Source organism: Neofelis nebulosa, chromosome 2, assembly GCF_028018385.1.
Source record: "Neofelis nebulosa isolate mNeoNeb1 chromosome 2, mNeoNeb1.pri, whole genome shotgun sequence".
Taxonomy (NCBI): domain Eukaryota; kingdom Metazoa; phylum Chordata; class Mammalia; order Carnivora; family Felidae; genus Neofelis; species Neofelis nebulosa.
This window is the reverse complement of record NC_080783.1, coordinates 95,065,085-95,088,169: the sequence shown is the minus strand read 5'-3', so window position 1 is coordinate 95,088,169 and position 23,085 is coordinate 95,065,085. Positions and strand designations below refer to the sequence as shown.

General features: G+C 38.0%; 2 protein-coding genes and 1 pseudogene across 16 annotated transcripts in view; 2 read left to right on the top strand and 1 right to left on the bottom strand.

Moving 5' to 3' along the window:
- ZRANB3 (zinc finger RANBP2-type containing 3) overlaps nt 1-8,156 on the bottom strand; it is a 308,537-nt gene extending 300,381 nt beyond the window's left edge. For 2 of the 3 annotated variants that reach the window (XM_058715457.1, XM_058715456.1), the window contains exon 1: nt 7,921-8,156. The gene's annotated coding sequence lies outside the window, so the exon portion shown is untranslated. The remainder of the gene's footprint in view (nt 1-7,920) is intronic. The other variant, XM_058715458.1, reaches the window with a different exon arrangement.
- LOC131505783 (U6 spliceosomal RNA) lies at nt 1,536-1,648 on the top strand (annotated as a pseudogene).
- Nucleotides 8,157-8,862: 706 nt separating the features above from the next.
- Nucleotides 8,863-23,085, top strand: part of R3HDM1 (R3H domain containing 1) — a 205,662-nt gene continuing 191,439 nt past the window's right edge. For 11 of the 13 annotated variants that reach the window (XM_058715440.1, XM_058715448.1, XM_058715445.1 and 8 more), the window contains exon 1: nt 8,863-9,042. The gene's annotated coding sequence lies outside the window, so the exon portion shown is untranslated. The remainder of the gene's footprint in view (nt 9,043-23,085) is intronic. The other 2 variants (XM_058715453.1, XM_058715451.1) reach the window with 1 other exon arrangement.

The window sequence follows — 23,085 nt, the reverse complement described above, 5'->3', positions numbered from 1 at the left end:
CATTCCTTCATGCATTCAACAAAAATATATTTGGATGTTTACATGGAGCAGACACTGCACAAGGTTCTGGATACACAGTAATAAATAGCTGTAGTTTTGAAGTACTATAGGGAAAGTAGGTGTTAAGGGAGCATATAACAAAAACTCAGGAGGTTTGGAAGGCTTTCTAAAAGATACATACATCAAAGCTGAGACATAAAGAATACACAATAACCACACAAGAAACACACCCAAAGGCCCTGATTTGGAAATAAAAGGAAGAGAGCAGGTAGGAATTCTCAGACTTCATCTTACTGGACCTATCCATAAATCATTCCCTCCTCATTAAATCATGTTTTTCACTTAGACTCTAGAATACCACACCTCATGGTTTCTATCTTATCTCAGTTTTCACTCTTGCTCAGCCTAAATCATACTGGTTCTTTCTCATTTCCCTGCCCATATAAGGTTTCAAAGTACCAGGGCTCATTTCTTAGTAATGCTTGCTCTATCGTTTAGAGATACCATTAGTGTATCAGTTTTAAATATTACCTCTATTCCAATGACTCCCACATTTATACATATATTTTTTAATGTTTATTTATTTTGGAGAGAGAGACAGGGAGAGACAGAGTGCAAGCGGGGAAGGGGCAGAGAGAGAGAGGGAAACAAAATCTGAAGCAGGCTCAAGGCTCTGAGCTGTCAGCAGAGCAGGACCCGGGGCTGTAACTCCCGAACTTGAAGATCATGATCTGAGTTGAAGTCAGAAGTTGAACGAACTGAGCCACCCAGGTGTCCCTGACTCCCACATTTATACACGGAGATCAGACCTCTCCTGAACTTCAGACTCTTGTTACCTAACCAAACATCTCTTCATAGCAAGTCTAATGGGTATCTCAAACTTAACACAACTAAAGCTGAACTCTAGATCTTTTTCTCAAACTCTATTCCATCCTCCATCTTCCCCATCCAATCCTTCCATTTGTTCATACCAATTCCTTGACTCCTCTCAGTGTCTCATCCTGCATATCCAATCAATCCATCAACAACCCCTGTTAGATTCAAAATATACCCAGAATCCCACCATTCATTTCCTACCACCTTCAAATCTGCTCACGTGATCTGAGCCACTTTATTTCTAGCCTGAATTCCTGCAAGAATCTGATATCCCAACTTCCACCTCCTCCCCTACATTCTCCTCGCAATGTAGCAGTCAGTAAGATACTTTGAAAAATTAAGTCTGATCATAACATTCCTCAGAATTGCTCAGTGGTTCCCAGTTTTGCTCAGATAAAAGTTCTATTAATGCAGAAATAGCCCTTCTACGATATGCTCCTACTCCTATTACAATTCCACCTTACTTTCTCTTCTCTGTCACAGTGATATCTTTACATGTTTCTGCTTTGGACTCTGCACTAGCTGGTCCATCTGCTTATACCACTCTCCATCAATTACATACATGGCTACTTTTCTTGATTCCTTCAAGGGTCTTTTCTGAAATGTCAATTTTTCAATGTAAACTTGACTTGCCTACCTTATGCAAAATTTCAACTTTCATGCTAGCTTCAGCAGCACATATACTAAAATTGGAATGATACAGAGAAGATTAGCATGGCCTCTGCATCTGCACAAGGATGACATGCAAATTCAAGAAGTGTTACATATTTTTGAAAGAAGGAATTTTAGGGGTGCCTGGGTGGCTCAGTCAGTAGTTCCTAGAGATGAGAAAGTATAAAGTGGGTCTGTAGGAGTGCATGGCTGAACTAGTGTGGAAATAAAATTCACAGAAGACACAGCATTCCAGGAACTAGAAACTAGCATGTTGTATCAGTTGGGCTATAGATTTAAACACAGAAGTCACCCTGTGGTACATGGGTGGCTCAGTCAGTTAAGCCTCCAACTTCAGCTCAGGTAATGATCTCGTGGTTCGTGGGTTCGAGCCCTGCGTCAGGTTCTGAGCTGACAGCTGAGCCTGGAGCCTACTTCAGATTCTGTGTCTCCCTCTATCTGCCCCTTCCCCTGCTCAAGACCTGTCTCTCTCTCTCTCTCTCTCTCTCAAAAATAAACATTAAAAAATTTTAAACAATTAAATAAATAAATAAATAAATAAAGATAGAAGTCACTCAAAGAAGAAAGACAGTAAGCCAAATTCAAGTCACAGTAGGGAAACTGGGGACATAGTTTGCAGAGTGATTAAGATTAGAGGGGAGTTGTTTAATGAATACAGATTAGGGCTCCCTGTTAGGATATTAGGGTATTAGAACACCTGAGAAAGTTCTAAGATAGAAAGGATGCCTACATACGGAAAATTCTGCCTCATACAGAGAATCAATCAAACCTTCTGTTCAATTTAATATCAAATTCAGTTAAAGTAGGTAACTAAATTTCAAAAATTCATCCTAGACAAAAATTATCAGTGGAAATGGTTCCAAGAACTACAGCAATTTGGCTACATACAGTGTAGCTAAAAAATAAGATGATTGGGGGGCGCCTGGGTGTCTCAGTTGGTTAAGCGGCTGACTTCGGCTCAGGTCATGATCTCACAGTCCGTGAGTTCAAGCCCCGCGTCAGGCTCTGTGCTGACAGCTCAGAGCCTGGAGCCTGTTTCAGATTCTGTGTCTCCCTCTCTCTGACCCTCCCCCGTTCATGCTCTGTCTCTCTCTGTCTCAAAAATAAATAAACGTTAAAAAAATAATATTAAAAAAAATAAAATAAGATGATTGGGAAAAGTGGCAAAGAAATAATAACAGGCCAGATCAGGGAGGTTCTCAAATGCTATGCTAAAAAAAAAGTCTGGATTTTATTCTGTAAGAAACTGAGGGCCTTTCCTAGAGTTTAATCAGGCAATTAGTTTACAAAGATTACCTTGTCAAATTTGGAAGACTAGATGTGGGGGCAGGGAAAACCTTTAGAAGCCTATCACAAATAGCCCAAGTAATACAATTTATAATTTCTTGGCTTCAGACTCCTGTATTTAATTACTTACCTGACATTTTGGACATCTGATAGACATTTCTAACCTAACTGTCCAAAACCAAAGTCTTATTTCTCCACCAAACTTGTGTGTTCCCTACCTAATCTCTCAGTAGTAGTACAACCGTGCAAGTTAAATCAGCAACTTGGGTTCACTCTTGATTTCTCCCTCTCCTTTAGCCACCAAATTAAATCTATTTATAATTAATTATTCCTAAGGCATATCTCAAATGCATCCAATTCTTTCCAGTTGCAATGCCATCCCAAACTATCATTGCTCCCCTGGAATACTGCACTAGCTCCCAAATGGACTCTCCCAAATTTTCCTTAATATCAGTTGGTTTCCTTAAAGCACTTGCTATAATTGGCAACTCTTTTTATCTCTTTACTTGAATTTTGTCTTTCCCTCTTACTGAAATGCCTTCATAAAGTCAAGAACTATAAACGGTCTTATTTATCATTTTACTTCAGCACTCTAGTATCAGCCAGGTCAATAAACAACAATATTTATAAAACTAACACATATTTACTATAAGCCAGGCACTATTTTATATACTTTACATTTATTAAGTCATTTAAACCTCACAATAATCTGTGGTGTAGGTATTGTATTATCTCAATTTTATAGATTAAAAAAAAAAAATTAAGGCACAGATTGTCAACTAACCTGCACAAGGTCATCCAACAAGTACCTGGCCAAACCCAGAATCAAACCAAGGGAGCCTGGAGCCCATCCTCTTGACTATTAACCAGCACTTCTCTTATCAGATGTTCAATAGATATTTCTTGACCAAATAAACAAATGAGAGGACAATGAGAAGAACAGGTTTAGGGTACATGTTGAATTCGAAGGACTTGGGAAAGGCTATGAGGTACAGTGGGATGTTGTAATTACCATACAGAAGTCATCAGATTCTACTGGAAACCACCTATAAAATGCAAGCCTCTTAAAAAAAAAAAAAAAAGTGATTATAGGGGCACCTGGGTGGCACAGTCAGTAAAACATTCAACTTCAGCTCAGGTCATGATCTCATAGTTCATGAGTTCCAGCCCCACACCAGGCTCTCTGCTGTCAGTGCAGAGTCTGCTTCAGATACTGTCTCCCTCTCTCTCTGCCCCTCCCCCACTTGTCTCTCTCAAAATAAATAAGCTTAATTATATATTTTTTAAAAATTAGACATGGTTTTAAACTGTAAGCTTTTATACCCAAATCCGTAATAAAAACATGTTCTGACAAAGCACCGAGAACCCCATTAAGCCTTAACTGTATCTATAAAAATTTCTGTATTAATATAAAATGAAATATTTGTGTTTAAGTAGCAGTCAGTATCTATATGAATGTCACACATGTATTTTACTCAAATATAAAATTGCAGAGATGGACTTTAAATTTGACAAAATGATACCAAAATCTATCTTAAAAAAAAAATAAACAGGGGGCGCCTGGGTGGTTCAGTTAGTTAAGCAACTGACTCTTGATTTCGTCTCAGGTCATGATCTCACAGGTTTTAAGTTCAAGCCCCACGTCAGGCTCTATGCTGACAGCACAGAGCCTGCTTGGGTTCTCACTCTCTCTGTCTCTCTCTCTTTCTCTCAAAATAAATAAATATTAAAAAAAACAGAAAATATGAGAATAGCAAGAAAATATCTAAAGAAGAATGGAAGCACACTTTACCTACTTGATAACAAAACATATTATAAAGTTACAGAAATTAAGATAATGGGTATGGTACAGGTCAAGGACAGAACAATGAAAAAGAACAGGGTCCAAACAAAATCAAGTATATATAAATTGTAAAATTAAATGTAAGAACAAATTTAAAATTATGTATACATATTATTTTTTTATTATCTAATTTCTAAGCATCACAAATTCTTTCTTATGCATCACAAACTAGAAACTATAATGGAAAAAAGATATTTTTCAAGAGTAAAATAATTAAAACTATGTCATGGAAAAACAGCATTAGAAGTTAAAAAGACAAATCTAAAAATGGGAGTCAAGGGTTTGCAAAATATATGACAAAGAGTTAAAAACCTAAGTAGTAATTTCTTTAAAATTAAGAGACTAAGGGTGCCTGGGTGGCTCAATTGGTTAAATGTCCAACTCTTGGTTTCAGTTCAGGTCACAATCTCAGGGTTCGCAGGTTCAAGCCCCACGTCGGGCTCTGCACTGACAGCATGGAGCCTGCTTGGAATATTCTCTCTCTCGGGTAGAGCATTTGACTGGAATATTCTCTCTCTCTCTGCCCTCTCCCCTGCTCACGGGTACTCTCTCTCTCTCTCTCTCTCTCAAAACAAACAAACAAAAAAACTATTTTTTTTTAATTTAAATTTTTTTTTTTTTTAACGTTTATTTATTTTTGAGACAGGGAGAGACAGCATGAACAGGGGAGGGTCAGAGAGAGGGAGACACAGAATCTGAAACAGGTTCCAGGCTCTGAGCTGTCAGCACAGAGCCTGACTCGGGGCTCGAACTCACAGACCACAAGATCATGACCTTAGCTGAAGTCGGATGCTTAACCGACTGAGCCACCCAGGCGCCCCCAAACAAAAAAACTATTAAGAGACTATGATAACAACAGGCTATTCATGAGATAAAACAATGGACAATAAAAGATGCTCAATATCAACTGAATTCAATTACAAACAAAGCAATGAAGAACCACTTTTTGAAATCAGATGGGATAGACTACAAGATGGCAACTGGGTGCTTTCAAACACAGTAAGAAAGAGAATGGGCACATTTCTGAAGAGCAATTTAGGAATTACGGAGTATTTGTGGTTAAATAACCTACTTCTAAAAAGTTAGATTTACAGGATAATCAGGCAAGCATATAAAGATGTTGCTCATGGGGCGCCTGGGTGGCTCAGTCGGTTAAGCGGCCGACTTCGGCTCAGGTCATGATCTCACGGTCCGTGAGTTCGAGCCCCGCGTCAGGCTCTGTGCTGACAGCTCAGAGCCTAGAGCCTGCTTCGGATTCTGTGTCTCCCTCTCTCTCTGACCTTCCCCTGCTCATGCTCTGTCTCTCTCTGTCTCAAAAATAAATAAACGTTAAAAAAAAAAAAAATTAAAAAAAAAAAAAAAAGATGTTGTTCACAACAGGATTCCTTTTAAAAGTTAATAATTGACCCAGCAATCCCACTTCTGGGCATATATCCAAAAGAAATGAAAACAGTATCTTGAAGAGATATGTGCACACCCATGTCAAAAGGCAGAAGCAACCTAAATGTTTATTGGCAGATGAATGGATAAACAAAATGCAGTATATACATACATATGGGAATATTATTCGACCACGAAAAAGGAAATCCTGCCCTATGCTACAACATGGATGAACCTTGAGGACGCGATGTATAAGTCAAATAAGGCAAAGGACAAATACTGTGTGATTTCACTTTTAAGAGGTATCTAAAGTAGCCAAATGCTTAGAAACAAAGTAGAATGGTGGGTGCCAAGGGCTGTGGGAGGAGGAAAAGGGAGTTGTTGGTACAAAAAGTACAGTTTCAGTTTTGCAAGATGAAAAAGTTCTAGGTATCTATTAAATAACAAGGTGCATATACTTAACACTACTTAAAAAACAGTTCAGGTGGTAAGTTTTAGGTTTTTTACCACAATCAAAGTTAATAAAAAATAATGTAAATATCCATCAGGTAGGACTTGGTTATGTTAGAGACACACAATTTAATACTAGATAGCAATAAAAAATGATAATATTAATATATATCTAGTCATCCACAGCCTATTGTTGAACTAAAAAAAAAAAGTTTACAAGAAAGCAAGGTAGTGTGAGAACATGCAAGCAAATGTCTGTACTTACAATAGAGAGATGTGTAAAGATAGTCACCAAAATTTTACGATGGTATCTCTGGATAATAGTATCACAGATGACCTTCTTTTCAATATTTGCTGTCTTTTTTAAATACAATGAGCACATATTACGTACTTAACAAAGGATACTTGAAAAAAAATAAGTGATTGCCATCAATGGTTTCAGAATTCTAGAATGGAATTCTACATTTCTCACCCCCTATGTGTCTATAGCACATCTTGGGGAATCAAATACTTGAGAAACAGGATTAGTGATTAAGAGATCAGGAATGAGACAGACTTGGATACAAATCTCAGCTCCAAAGTTAACTGATCAAGGCCTTAAAGTCTTAAAGAATGTCATTCAACACCAATTTCTTCAAATATAAACGTCATATAACAATACCTGCAGGAAAAACTTACTTAAAGCACTTAATATCATTCCTGGCTGAGGAAACACCCAATAAAATGGCCATAATTACTAGTTCTTAACTTGATTTATACTGGAAAAACTCATCACAAAACGAAAAAACGAAACTAAGCATCTATAGAAGCCTATACTGAAAATCTCAACTGCATTAAAAAACAAGAGTTCTATATTATGCACCTGAAAGTAATACTGCGTGTTAACTCAAATTAAGATTAAAAACTCAACCAAAAAAACAAGAGATCATGCTCTGTTGGACCCACAACACTGATGCTTAACTCAAAAAAAAAAAAAAAAAAAAAAAAGAATGTAATGGACCATTTTTGAGTATCAATCCTGTGCCCTTCTGTAGTTTATCTCCTTCCAACCAGCGTTTAGAAGTGTGTTTGTAAAAGTGGGAGTTGTTAGCTCAGAACTTCTGAGCCCGTCTTCAGTCAAAAGGAAGACCTGAAGCCATGCTTCATGCATGCAAAGCGGCTAAAAACCTTAGGGGCACCCTCCACAAACACATGTGTGCAATCTAATAGTAAGCAATCAAAGCAAATTGGGATAAGCAAATTGGGACTCTGGGATTGAAGATTAGGGGAGCATTATGGCATTATGAACCTCGGAACTACCGCCATCCCATATTACCCACTCTTTCTTAAAATACAATTACATGTCGTTCAACTTCCTATCTCCCTAGCAAAAAACTACCGACTTGCCCGCCACGCCACTCCGAAAGCCACACCTGGTGTATTCGCTGCAGAATCTCCAACTCCCGCCACAGGTTTGGCTCGCGTCCGCCCCAAAGCGGAAGTGACTTCAAAGGGCCAAACTGAAAGTAAGAAAGTTCAAATACTAGGAATCTAAAAGCCCTACGGCATTCTGAGAAAACTCTTCTCCGACTACCGTTTTCTGCCTTCCCTCTTCTGTTAGGGTGGCGAAAAGGATTCGCCACAGACTTGAAACTGGTTCCCCGCCCCAAACTCCAAATCTTTTACATTTTATTCCCTCTCATTGGCCAACAAGATGCCATGCGTACCTCCCAGGAACTACAATTCCCGTCAGGCCCCAGGAGAAGTAAAAGTAGGAGAGGACAGAGGTGGGGGCAAAGCGCATTGGGAAGTGTAGTCGCCTGCAGACCGAACACAGCAGTAACCCCGCCTTCTCCCACTGAAGCTGGAGAAACCAGGTGTTCAATTTAAAACCCGTTACCGCTAAAGGGAAGAGCCAAGCCCTTAAACAGCTTTCCTCACTTCCCCCCACATGGAGGATGATAATGTTTATTTATTCCTACAAAGCTCTATAAATATTCCTTGAAGAAATACGGTTGTCCTTCCAATATCTTCAGGTCAGTAAAACTCCCAGAACTCCTCCACCTCAGGCTCCCAACTCGTGGGAAAAGGTGGCTTTTTTTACAAGTGGGCAAAATGGCTGTCCTCTTAGTTTTACCATTGGTTGTCCTTTGCGTCCTTCAAGGGCGGTTACTTACCACTGATTGGTTCTTTTTCCCTTGAGGGTGGAGGAAGACTTGGCACGGCTCTCCCGCGGCCCGGGAGGAGATAAAGGGGTGGAGAGAAGGCAGTTTTTTCAGGCCTGATTGGATGATCCTCATGTCACTCAGAGGATGTATAACCTATGATTTGTCGGCTGCTCCTCAAAGAGAACGAAGAGGCGGGGCTAGTGCGTGGTGGGAAGGGGCGGGATTCTGCCAGCCGCGGCTGCCGCTGGAGCCGGTGTCCGGGCTGGTGATGGGGTTAATTCCCTTTCGTAAGACTCTTACTTGCACCCACCCAGCCCCGCCGTCGCCCCGCCGCGCCGCGCTCCAACCGCCTCCTCCTCCTCCTCCTCCTCCTCCTCAGTAACGCGGGTAAGAGATGCCCTCCCCTCCCCCCTCCAGCTCCCCGGGAATAACGCGCCTCGCTCCCCTCCCCCGCCCGCCAACCGGTAGCGCTAACGGAGAAGGAGGCAGGCAGGGGAGAGATGTGTGTGAGAAGGTGGCCTTCCCCGCCGAGCCATCGCTTTTCCAGCCAAGGCCCCGCCGAGGTGCTGCTGCTGCCAGCCCGCCGGGAGGTCGGGTTCCGAGGGAGCTCGGCTCGCCTGGCCCGCCGCTGCGGCTGCAGCTGCATCCACTACCTTGTGCCCACCGCCCCCACCCGGGGGCCATGTGAAAAGCAAACCCCTCGAGGCCTAGCGGAGGAGGCAGGGGAAAGGTTCCTGAGTCCCTGCCATGGCTGCTGCTTGCTGCCCTTGCAGCCCCAGGGACTCAGGAACCAGCCACAACAGGCCTGCCAGGAGCGGGTGCCGTGCGTGGTTCTGCTCTCTCGGGTGACTGGCGCCGGTGCCTCCGGCTCCCCGGCCCACACCACGCCTCGGCCCCCGGCCTCGCACTGGGAGAATTTTTAGAAAGAAAATCAGGCGTTCCGACCAGTTGGTGAAAATGTAGGCACATCTTGCCTGTGGTACCAGAAAAAACACAATGGGAATATTGAAAAGAAAGTTGAATGACTGTCAGTGCCACGGACCCCGGGGGTCGGATTTACACACATTATGGTTGAGCCTAAGGCTCAAACCTGTGTTTTTGAAGTTTTTTGTTCTCTTTTTTTGTTACTAGGTGCAGAGGAGAGTGCCTCTGCTTTTTGAGCTTGCTTTTATGTGGGAACAAATTGTTGAGGCTGTCTTGTCCCGTGTGTAATTGTCCTGGGATAGCAAGAAAGTTAAGTAAAAGGTGAAGAGGTGCTTGCTCAAGTAGTCTTAGTAAACAGCAGATGATTTTTCTGGTAAGATTTTCCAGGAAATATGTGCATGTAGATTTAAACCTCCATGGTTTTAGTTTACCTAGTTGTAATTCTGAAGAAACCATTTGCTTTTGGCTTAGATGTCATTGATAACAAAAACTTTTGAGTAATGAAAAGGTGGTTAAAGTCTAACTGGAAGCTAACCTGTTTGTAATATTGGAAAGAGTAAGATCTATGTAATATTTAATATGGTTGAATACCAGTGTAACTGGAGTAATCGAACACATTGTAATAAAATTTGGTATATTGGGCTATTTTTGAGAGCAAATGTTTCTTCCTCACATACTGACTAGGTGCTCATCTTTTCACACCTTTTTTGTTGTTGTTGTTGGGTGGGGTTTTTTTGTTGTTGTTGTTTTTTGCTTGGGTGAATATGTCCTTAAATAATGGATTCTGTAATTTGTAGCAGACCTGCCTGTGTCAAGGATAACATTTTAGGCACACTTCTGAGGCTCACCTTGTTACCAGAGTAAACTTGGTTCTGAAGAATAATCAGAGTTTTGACAGACCATTTCTTTGGGGTCTAGGGACACCCTACTGGCTTAATGATCTTACCTGTTCCATAACTAAATCGCTTGCATACAGAATTACATAGATCCATAGATTCAGGATATGCTAAAAAAAAAAATAAAATAAAATATATATATATATGAACACGTAACCCTGAAAGGTAAGTTCCCTCCGTTCCCCCACAAAATACCCATTGCTTAACTTAGTCTTTTCTAAAACTTGTTGGTTAATTGATAAATTATAGAATTGGTGCTTTCGGGTTTCATATACTTCATGTACAGAAAGAACTGATGAAAATATAGGAGGCTTGTGCATTCTCTGATTAGCTGTGGGATCCTTTTGTGAGTTTCAGTTCAATCTCCTCGTCTATATAATTGGGATGATAGCACTTAACTCTTGGAGTTGCCAGGATTAGAGATGAGTATATAAAGGCCCTACCATTGATTGTGTTTAACACATAGTATGTATTATTAAATATTAACATGTTTTCATGCTTAAAAGAATGAGTTTGTTATTTACACGCACAAGATGTTGCAGCCTGAAAACTTGCTCTGTGAGGCAGAGGAGCACTATGGGAGTTTTCATTTATGTAGGGGCTTAAATTGGTAAAGTTTGCAGCTAGCCATTTTTAAATTAAAAGGTATGTGGGAAATTGGTTACCAGATACCGAAGAGTTGTTTATTTTATAGGTTTTTACTTATGCATTAAAATCCACATGTTTGTGGAATATATTTCAAGTGAATTATTTTGGGGAGAAAGTATGTGGTAAATTGTTGTAGTGATAAATTCTCCTAGTATCTTTTAAATTTTAGTTAGTTGATACATGTTTCAAGGTCTGGTTTATATACCTGATATCCATATTCAGTGTGCTGTCAGGCTGCTGACAAGCAACTCTTGCAGAGTTAAGATTAAGTAAGTCATTTGAATTCATTCAGCCACAGGCGTACTACAGTTTTGTTGTTGTTTTTAATTCTCAATATTTATCCATACTTGGGTTTTTCTTTTCTGTGAAATAATATACCAGACACATTGTTCTTTAGCTTTTTAGGCACTTTTGAAAATGTGTTGGTCTTCATACATACTAGTGTCTTTGCAGTTTGTACTTGTAGACAGATTTGAGTTTAGCATGAAAAGTTGTATTATGAAGTCTTCGGACACTAATGCCTGGCCAGGGTTCAAGGCAGCCAGCCATACCTTATGCTGAATAGTGAACGAACACAGTATGATTGGATGCTCCTTTGGGGAGTCTTATATGGCAGCAGCAGAATATTTTACAAAATTGAAAAAACTTTTTCTTAAATTGTGCAGAAGAAATGCACTTCCATGCCTTGCCAAGTAATAAAAGATTTTCTGGTACTGGCACTTTAGAATACCCAATTATACCCATTTGAGTTAATGTTAAGTTTTAATTCTTCAGAAATAGAGAAGTGCTGAGAGTTGATAATACTTTTATTTTCTCCATTCTTGAAAATGGTACAATAATGAGTTGATGAGTTTGTAATGTATCATTGCTATTTGAATCAGAAAATTTCACTGTTAACACTTGATGATCTATTGCAAATACTCTTTGACAGTTCCTGTGTCTAAAAGGTGTGGTTACAAAAGGCAATGAACTTTTCAAATGACTACTGTAGTTCCAAACCACAGAATCAGTACTCTGTCTTTGTATTCACACACGTATACAATGATGATAAGTTATTATTTGTAACTGAACTAAACTGGGATAGATAAAGGAGCATGTCAGTTTTTCCCAGTATAATAGTCATTTTTTCCAAAGTAAAATAATCTTGCATTTAATCCTTGTGAAATCTCATGTTTACTAGTAATACAGACGTGCAATGAATCAAATCATAAAATCAAACAAAATTTTATTAAGTTAACTTTGCTTCCCAAATAAGTATATGTTATATAATTAAGCAAATTTGTTTATACCTGATAAGATGTAAGAATGGAAGCATAATTCAATTCAATTAGTTGTTGGGTGATGGTTGAAATAAGAGATGAGTTATTCAATCCTAACTGAAAGCTAGTTCTTTACCTTATTTTCCAACAGTTTGTTTTTTTCCCAGATTTTATCCTTGAATATTTTGCCTATACTTACCATCTTAGTCTCTACACATGCCTATTAATTTTTTATTCCAATGAGTTTTGAAAGCCTGTACTTTATGAACTTTTCTGTTTGTTTGCCTTCTTAAAGATTTCTTTTGTAAGCTCACTTCTCTAAGCAAATCATGAAGTTTTTGTGCCTTATTTCATAAGTATTAAAGCTTATGTTTAAATGATTGTTTTTATACCCTACTTGATTAGTGTTTTCATCTACAGCTCCCTGAAAGTACTTTCTCTACAAAAGAAATTAAGTATGCAAAATAAATTACATTACATTTGTTTTTATTCTTTTTTTTTTTTTAAGTTTATTTTGAGAGAGAGAGAGCATGCACACTCATACAAGGGAGCATGAGTGGGGGAGGGGCAGGGAGAGGGGGAGAGAAACCCAAGCAGGCTCCTCCCTGTCGGCCTGGAGCCCTCGAGGGGCTTCATCTCACAAACCGTGAAATCATGACCTGAACCGAAACCAAGAGTTGAACACTTGACTGACTGAGCCACTCAGGCGCTGCTATTTGTTTTTATTCTTGACCTTTCTTCTTGAAAGGTGAGAATTTGATATTGCCTTGCCTTAGAGTTTAAAGTACTATAAATTGACTTCTCCCAGCTTAAGTTGATCAATGACAGATAAAAATTAATTTTGTGGGCTAGTTGTATAATTAGCTTCACTAACAGGTCTTCTGCATGAAAGAAATTCCATAACTGGTATAAGATACCACCTTATAGTCTGAGTTAGAGGTTTAACTGTAGATTTACCTTGATGCTTTGTTTCTTAATAGAGAAGCTATGGAATTCAATTAAAAAAAAAAAAAGGTTTGGGGCGCCTGGGTGGCTCAGTCGGTTGGGCATCCAACTTCAACTCAGGTCATGATCTCGCAGTTTGTGAGTTCAAGCCCCACATCGGGCTCTGTGCTGAGAGCTCATTGCCTGGACCGAGCTTCGGATTCTGTGTCTCCTCCTCTCTCTGCCCCTCCCCTGCTCATGCTCTGTCTCAATAATAAATAAACGTTTAAAAAAAAAAAAGGTTTAATATGGGGAAAAAACTGTAAATGTTTGCAAAGCAAAGACTTAAATGAACAAAAGGCCCTCATTTTTAAGGTGCTTTTGGGGAAATTGCTTATTACAGAATTGCTGTGTTTAAAAATACGTTAGTATCTTTTTACTGGAACCAACCCAAATGCTCTTCATTGAGTGAATGGTTAAACAAACTGCTATGTGCATACCATAGAATACTACGCAGCAGTAAAAAGAAAGAAACATTGATAAAGCAACCTAGGTGGATCTTAAAGTAATTACACCAAGTGAAAAAAAAATGTTTTTAATAATTAATTTTATTTATTTTGGAGAGAGAGCACAGACAGGGGAGGAGCAGAGAGAGACAGGGACAGAGAGGATCAGAAGCGGGCTCTGCATTGACATCGGTGAACCCAATGTGGGTCTCAAACTCACCAAATATGAGATCATGACCTAAGCCAAAGTCCGATGTTCAAATGACAAAGCCACCCAGGCACCCCATGAATAAAAGTTTTAAAATAGAGCAACCATGTGGTCCCATTTACATACTCAAAATGGCAGATTATAGAGATGGAGCACAGATTAGTGGTTGCCAGGCATTAAGAGATGGCGTTTGAGGGAGCAGAATGGTTGTGATTATAAAGGTAGCATGAAGAATCTTTGAAGTAATGGAACAGTTCTGTATGTTGATTGTATGGTGGTTACCTAAATCTACATGTGATAAAATTGCATAGAAACACAGAACAAATGAGTGCATGCAAAACTGGCAAAATCTGAATAAGGTTGTATATCAATATCTATCTCTGGTTTTGATGTTGAACTGTACTTATATAACATTATCATCGAGGGAAACTGAAGAGTACATGGGAGCTTTCGGTACTATTTTTTGCAACTCCCTGTAAATGTACTATTATTTAAAAAATACAAAGTCAAGCACTAAAAAAACCCCATTCTTTATGTATATGTTCCTGTATAATATTGAAAAAAGTATATTTTTAAGCAAATACCCTCTGCAAAATGCCATTCATACATTCATACATGTGTTAGTTTTACTAAGTCATGTTCACATGCATTAGAGCACAATAGAAATACTGATAGTCAAATATCTCCAAGATGCAGTTTCCGTTTTCATTATATTTGCCTTGTTTTCCCTAAATGCCAATTCTTTCTTCATCATCCTTTTATAAAGGCTTGCTGCCCTTTCACTTTCCAAGTCTTCATAGAAATTAAAGAATCTGACAGTTATCTATATTGTTCATTTCCAGTTGCTAAAAGGATTTTGTCAAGAGGCTATATATTCATTATTTAACCAGATACTTACATTTTAAGCATATTGAATATCTGTAAGACAAAATAAAAGAATTTATCTTGTAAAGATATATAGAACCAGCAAATGAGGAATCACTTGGGGGAAGAAAGTGATGTAAGTGCTTGTTAAGTAACACTAGTTACTGTATGACCCTCCACTTTTTAATGCGAAAGTACTAAATGTTTTAATGCAAAAGTACTAAATGTTTTTCTCTAAATTTTTTTTTTTTAACATTTATTTATTTTTGAGACAGAGAGAGACAGAGCATGAACAGGGGAGGGTCAGAGAGAGGGAGACACAGAATCTGAAACAGGCTCCAGGCTCTGAGCTGTCAGCACAGAGCCCGACGCGGGGCTCGAACTCACGGACCGCGAGATCATGACCTGAGCTGAAGTCAGCCGCTTAACCAACTGAGCCACCCAGGCGCCCCTAAAAGTACTAAATGTTTTAAAGCAGTGTGAGGAGGTCAGAAGTAAAAGTGTAGACCACCAACTTGGGGAGGATACACTTTTTGTGATATGGATGATGACCTTGATCCATTTGGAGTTATTTTTTGGTTATGGTGTGAGATAGGGGGTTCAAATTCATTTTATCTGTGGATATCATTTTTATCTCCACACCATTTGTTGAAAACACTGTTCTTTCCCAGTTAAATTGTCTTGGCTCCTTTCTTGACTATAAATGTGCAAGGTTATTTCTCAGTTCTAAATTCTACCACATTGATTTTGTGTCTATCACTAGGCCAGTGGTACCACTGGCTACACTGTTTGATTATGAAACTTTGTAACAAGTTTTGAAATTAGGACTTTTTTTTTTTTTTTAAATTAGGGTTTGCCTCCAACTTTGCTGTTTTTCAATATTATTTTGGCTATTTATCTGTTTTCATATGTAGTTTAAGATCAGCTTGCCAATTTCTGCAGAGAAGTCAGCTTGGATTTTTGATATGAATTATGTCAAACAGGTCAATTGGGCAATTTGGAGAATATTACCATTTTAACAGTACTAAAGGAAAATATCTTTAACGTGTAGTGATTCACTTAAAAAGAATAATAAACTCATTGCATGTTAATATAAATAATCATTTTTATGAAAAATAACATTTCAAAATAAAAAATAGCAAGAAGAATGGGATTGTTTTACAGTTTTACAAATCTTCTTAATGTTTGGCTTATCAGGAGAAGTTGGGTTGTTATATCTACTTTAGTATTCACTCTCATTGGACATGTGATTTTGGCTGAAATCTAAGAAGATAATTTGGCCACACACAGATAGAAGAAAAGTGAGGAACCTCATGGACCCTTTGACAGGATCTTGATCCACAGTGGTCCTTGGACCACATTGTGAAAACAGCTTGTCCAGTGGGAAGAAATAAATGTTTGGAAACTCAAAGACTTGGTTAAAAATCACAAGTTGCCACTGAACAGTTGATGTGATTTTGAGCAAGTAATTTAGCCTCTCAGTAGGTTTCTTTATCTGTAAAATGGAGGTAATGACACTATACTTTGAAAAGAGGAAACAAGATCGTGCCTGTGAAGTTTGGGGTATATAGAAACCACCAAAGAACTGATTCTTGTCTTTAATTTAGACTTGTCAACCCTTCTCTATTGTATGGGATTAGCTAATTTCCACCCCCCCCAAAAGTTTACATATCACAGCATGGTAACCTTCATGTAAACTTGGTTTATTGTGGTGGTGTTTACTTAAGAGTTGAGTTTTATTCATTTAGTCTTTTATTATCAGCCCTTATAGCTACAAATCATGATAGTGAAGAAGGGAATGGAAGAAGGGTCAACAAAGAAGGTAAAAGAATTTATCAGAAATGAGGGAGTAAAAGGGGGCCTGCGTGGCTCAGTTGGTGGAGTGTGGGACTCTTGATCTCGGGGTTGTGAGTTCAAGCCCCACGTTGGGTTTAAAGGTTACTGAGAAATGAAATCTTTAAAAAAAAAAAGGGGGGGGGGTGGAAGAAATGAAGTAAAATTGATGCCTCCTTTAGATCATTTGTCATCTTACTCATCCTGCTATTAATGTTGAAGAATGAAGGAAACCAAAAAAAAACTCTGCCTTAAATTAGAGAATGGTTCCTTTAGCATTTTCCCCCCTGTTAAAATTAATAAAATTAAATCATAAATGACTCCAATTTTTTAATGATTGTATAAATACTGGACCAAGTCATGTATAAAGTTCTAAAAAAAATAATTCTTGCCACTAGAACTCAATGTCATTACAGTAGTAACTTTAACTTGGCATTTGTATGCAAAGCTAAAGTGATAAAATTATTACTATACAAAATAATGAAAAGTGTGAATTCACTCATTCAGCAAGTATTTATTGAAAACTTACTTTGTATTGGTTTTGTAAAACAGAGAATGCCTTTGCCCTCCTGGATCTCATTTTCTTATGGGTGAGACAAAGAAATGGAATATATATAAAATATAATGTCAGATAGAAATACAGAAATTATTGTAATGAATACAAAAGGTTGAGAGCTTAAAGATTGACAGAATGAGGTATACAGTCTATTTGAGACAGGGTGATCAGGGAAGACCTCTTGACATTTGAAAATGCAAACACTTGAATGAAGTAAGAGAACAAGCCATGAGATATATGAGTGAAGAACATTCTGGGTAGAAGGAACAAAGTACAAAGGCCATGAAATGGAGGAGATGGAAATGGAAATTATACTTGTTTACTGATGTTCAGTGTCCTCCCGAAGACAGCATTTAAAGGAGTAAGTACATTAGGAACACTTTGAGGTGTGGCTCTGGGACTGTCGGCTATGCGTATTTTTAGCCAAATGAATCATTTCCACTGTAGAGCCTGTTAATTCCAAATGTACTGGATTTTAAAGGACATTAGCAAAGTCTAAACCTAAATCTTTAATCTTCACTTGTCTTTTTAATGCTAAACCAAAAGGATTTCTTGTTTTTTCAATACTAAACCAAAAGATGCATTTATATAGAGTGGTAGGTAAATCTTTGTGTTGGAATGTGAGAATTTCTGGTCCAACCGCAGTAGTTCTCAAGGATCAGTCCAGTGGCAGCTTGTCCTAAAGTTATCTACTTTTCATTTCTTCTTCCAGTGAGTTGAAATGAGGACAAGGGGAGATACCTGGCTTGGGCCTTTCCAGCCAGCAATTGTAAGGATCTGACAGGACAGCAAACAAGCAAAAGTCATTTAGCCTTTGCTTGAACTACTCTGGTGACAGGAGTACATTCCTAAGGGACTTCTTGTCTCTTATTTCTTTGTTTCCGGGTTTTCAGGTATATGGCTATAAATGTGAATATATATAGGTATGTACATATCTGTATACCTGTGTATGTTTATGTTTGTGTATATATATGTGTATGTATGTGTGTATATGTGTATATACGTATATAGTATTTGATGTAGAGGAGGGTATAGTCAAAGGAGAGAAGATCCAGTTGGAGGAGGAGAGCATAATTGAAATGTTATCATAAATGTACAATATCAGTGTCATCTATAGGCTCTCCTTCTCCCTCCTTGCCCCCAGAGAGTAGAAAATAAGGTATGGGTAGGGATGGGAGACTTTACCTGCCCAGGCCTAAGACCCACTTGCTTGGCCCAGTTGTCCTAAAAAGAGGGAAAAGGGATAAGAAGAGTAACCCTATAGATGCCCTCAGTAGGTATGTGTCTCCCAATTTTACTCCCCCTGGCTGTTTAGCACCACCTTAGGCTTACCAGGTTGTATTCCATATTATTGCTGGTGAGAAACTCGATCTAATCCTCAAAGCAAATTAGATCTTGTCACAGAACCAGGCAGCTAGACCATAATGGTATCTTTGTGGTTTTAGGTTTTTATCTTTTATAAGGTGGTACAATCATAGGAAAGAAATGTCTTGAAGGATAGTTTTAAAAGCTATTTTTAGATCATTTTGATAAGCTGATTTCAGAAATGTGCTCAGGTTGTTTATTTTTTTAATTTGGATAATTTTGCCACCTTGTGTGTCTTTTGAAATCAAAAATATTTATTCAATACATCAACAGATGGTAAACTTTTCTTTTTGACTGAGATGAAAACTGAACCAGTGTAAAACTTACTACATTTCTAAAATGAACTTTTTGGAAAGTTTGCACTTTTAAAAGCTTTTTTAAAACAGTGCATTACATATAAAAATCAAACAGTACAGTGGATCAGTAGTTGATTATCATTCCCTTATCTGCTGTCTTATCAGGATTCATGAGTCTCTCGAGCTAGAATGTTCTTAGCACCAAATGTCAAATGGATTCTTTTTCATGCTTCCATCAATTTATCAATATCATGTCAAATTGTTTTGTTACACGTTAGAAGCATGGGTTTTCTGTAACTTTTTAATTCTGGAGTTTCTAACAGCCTTTTTTTCTGATTGGCAAGCAATAGTGTACCATCACCATACCCTCAAAGTTATTCAGTCTCTATTTCATGGATACTTCTTTCTTTTTTTTTTTTTTTTATTTAATTTTTTATTTTTTTAAATTTACATCCAAATTAGTTAGCATATAGTGCAACAGTGATTTCAGGAGTAGATTCCTTAGTGCCCCTTACCCATTTAGCCCATCCCCCCCTCCCAGAACCCCTCCAGTAAACCCTCAGTTTGTTGTCCATATTTATGAGTCTTTAGCTATTGTTGATAGTGCTGCTATAAACATGGGGGTGCATGTGTCCCTTCGAAACAGCACACCTGTATCCCTTGGATAAATGCCTAGTAGTGCAATTGCTGGGTTGTAAGGTAGTTCTATTTTTAGTTTTTTGAGGAACCTCCATACTGTTGTCCAGAGTGGCTGTACCAGCTTGCATTCCCATCCTGGATACTTCTGTACCTCAGAGATTTTCTCTTTGATTCTTGTGTCCTGCCCTCATCCTGGGACTTCCCTTCTGCCCTCCAAGGTTGAATCAACTGTTTGCTGGATTCTATGGCTCCTTCCTCTTTATTGGTTTTTAAAATACTCATTTTGCTAGATAATAGCCTGAGGTATTTTCCTTAAAAAGTTTGCTTGAGAAGTAAACCTTTTCAGACTTTACATGCCTGAAGTCTTTATTCTGCCATCATACCTGAATGATGTTTTAGAATGCTAAATTCAAAATCATTTTAACCTTGTACTTAAATTTGTCTTCTAGTATCTGGGTTGCTTTTAGAGATCTGCTGAAATTTTCCGAACATACATAAAGTTTGATAGAGGACTCATTTTAGCAGTTACTAACATTTTGTACAATCATATATCTGTCAATCCATCTCATTTTTTTCAGTTTATTTATTTTTGAGAGAGACAGAAAGCAGAAGCTGGAGGGGGCAGAGACGGAGTGAGGGAGAGAGAATCCCAAGCAAGCTCCACACTGTTAGCACAGAGCCCAATACAGGGCTCGAACCCACGAACTGAGACATTGTGACCTGAGCCAAATCCGAGAGTGAGCCACTTAGGCACCCCTCATCTCATTTTTTTAAATGTTTATTTATTTATTTTTGAGGGAGAGAGAGAGAATCCCAAGCAGACTCTGTGCTGTGAGCCTGGAGCCCAGCACAGGACTCGATCTCACAAACTGTAAGATCATGACCTGAGCCGAAATCAAGAGCTAGACACTTAACCGACTGAGCCACCCAGGTACCCCAATCCATCTCATTTTTTTTTTTTTGACACATTTCAAAATAAATTTCAGGGATCACTTCACTCCTGAACACTTTGGCATTCATGTAATTAGCTAGAGTTCAGTCAGTATTTGATTTTTTTTTTAGTGGGTAAATATACACATAGAAATGCATAAATCAAGAACTTAACCATTTAGTGAAATTTCAATAAATTGTATACATAGACCCAGGTGTCTGTCAAGGTATAGAACATTACCATAATGCCAATAAACAACAACCAAAAGTTTTGATTCTTTTTCATCATATGTTTTCTAGTGCTGGGCCTCATATAAATGAATTCATACAATATGTACTCTTTTGTGTAGGTCTTCTTTAACTCAACATGTTTTTCACATTTATCTACATTGTTACATGTGTGAATGTTTCCTTTTTTACTATAGAATAGAATTTTATTGCATAAATATACAATTCGTTTTTCTCTTCTACTGATTGCCACCCCTGTGCTGTTCCTGGTTTTTAGCTTTTATAAATAAAGCTGTTTGACTCAGAGTATTTGAGAATAAGTTTTGTTTTGCTTTGTTTTTTGTTTTAAAGTTTGTTTATTTATTTATTTAGAGAGAGAGTGAGAGGAAGCAAGGGACGAAGACAGAGAATCCCAAGCAGGCTCTGCACTATCAACATGGAGCCTGACTCAGGGCTCAATCTCACAAACCATAAGATCATGACCAGAGCCAAGATCACGACTCAGATGCTTAACTGACTGAACCACCCAGGCTCCCCAAGAAGTTTTAAATCTTGAAATTAGAAACACCTACTAACATGGAATATTATAGCACAAAAATCCATTCATTTATTTCTTTATTCCATTTTTTCCTAGTTCTTGAATTTTTGTCAATATAATATTAAGTCACAATTTAACTGAGAATACTGTCAAACTTTTTCATTTCTTGCTATTCTTAGTAATACAAAGAGCAGGTAAGAAGATTATTTAAAATCATCTCCGTTTTGTAAAAAATAATCTCTGTACCCAACACTCACAACCCTGAGATCAAGAGTCACATGCTGTGCTGACCCAACCATAAAATCATTCCCCTTTTTTAAAGTTTTGAATATTCTTATTGAAATTTTAAGATTAACCTGTGTTTCCTAGTCCATTGACTGACTTTAGGTAATTGGGTATTTATGTTAATTAAATGTAATTAAGTGTAGGTTTTTCCTAGAAGTTAGCATTTCAGCATATGCACTGATTTTAGAGGTAGTCATTTTTAAAGAATATATTAGTGGGGCGCCTGGGTGGCGCAGTCGGTTAAGCGTCCGACTTCAGCCAGGTCACGATCTCGCGGTCCGTGAGTTCGAGCCCCGCGTCAGGCTCTGGGCTGACGGCTCAGAGCCTGGAGCCTGTTTCCGATTCTGTGTCTCCCTCTCTCTCTGCCCCTCCCCCGTTCATGCTCTGTCTCTCTCTGTCCCAAAAATAAATTAAAAAAAAAAAAAAAAAAAAAAAAAAGAATATATTAGTTTGACATTAACTTTCATATGAATCATTCTTTAATCCAGAGAGACATGATGTTTTGTGTTGTGTTTTGTGTCTATTATGCAAGAGTACTGTGTGTTTTGTTTATTTTTAAATAAAGAATGTTGCTTCTACTTGTAATTGTTTTGGAATTTTAAAGACCCAAGTTTAAACTCTTAAATTCATGATCTAGAAGGCCTTTTCCAACTCTAAAGTTTTATTAAATTTTTAAGGTAAATAAAGAATGAAATTTTCTGGTTGCCATATTACATTACACGAAAGGGTTAACCTGGTATAAGGTCCAGTGTATACATTCCATGGCTTTTTGTGAGTGTTAATTTTATACCTAATGAATGCTGATTTTGAAATTTAAAATTTAAAAAGTGTAAAGTGTCTTTTGTAGTCTAGTTTTTAAGCTGTGTTTGTGGCACATGAAAATTGCTTGATGGCTTTTCTGAAAGCTACCTGCAGCTGCTACACAACTTTTCAGTTGAGTCTACCTACTGAAATGGAAAGTCCAGTAATAAGATAGGTGAGAGTTTAAGAGGATTGATTTAAATGTTAAATACAGTTCATATCCACTTGGACTCTATTAGCATCTAACACCTGTACTTTAATTTTAGAAAGGAAATTATTCATCTTTTCTCATGTTGTTTTCTCTTGGTTTATGTGGCATTTGTGAAAATGCTTACAGAAATGCTGGTACTAAGATAAGGGATAATTGATGTTCTTGTTTGTGAAACAAACAAGTTCCACAAGATCACAGAAATGGCTACTAATTAAATTGCTTCTGTCCTTAAAGACATACCTCTGCCTTCAAAAAGCTCATGACTTAGTAGAAATCCATTTGAGTCAAAATTTCCATATTCTAAATGGCTGCAGCTTCCATTTCCTTTTCTTGCTTTCTCTACTTCCTACTTGCTCTCTCCTTTCCTCTCATCATTGAACAAATTAGCTTAAAGATAGGGCAGCTTAAAAGAATGAGCTATGAAAAAGGAGTCAGGGATGCCCGGCTGGCTCAGTCAGTAGAGCATGCCACTCTTAATCTTGGGGTTTTAAGTTCAAGCCCCACATTCGATGTAGAAAT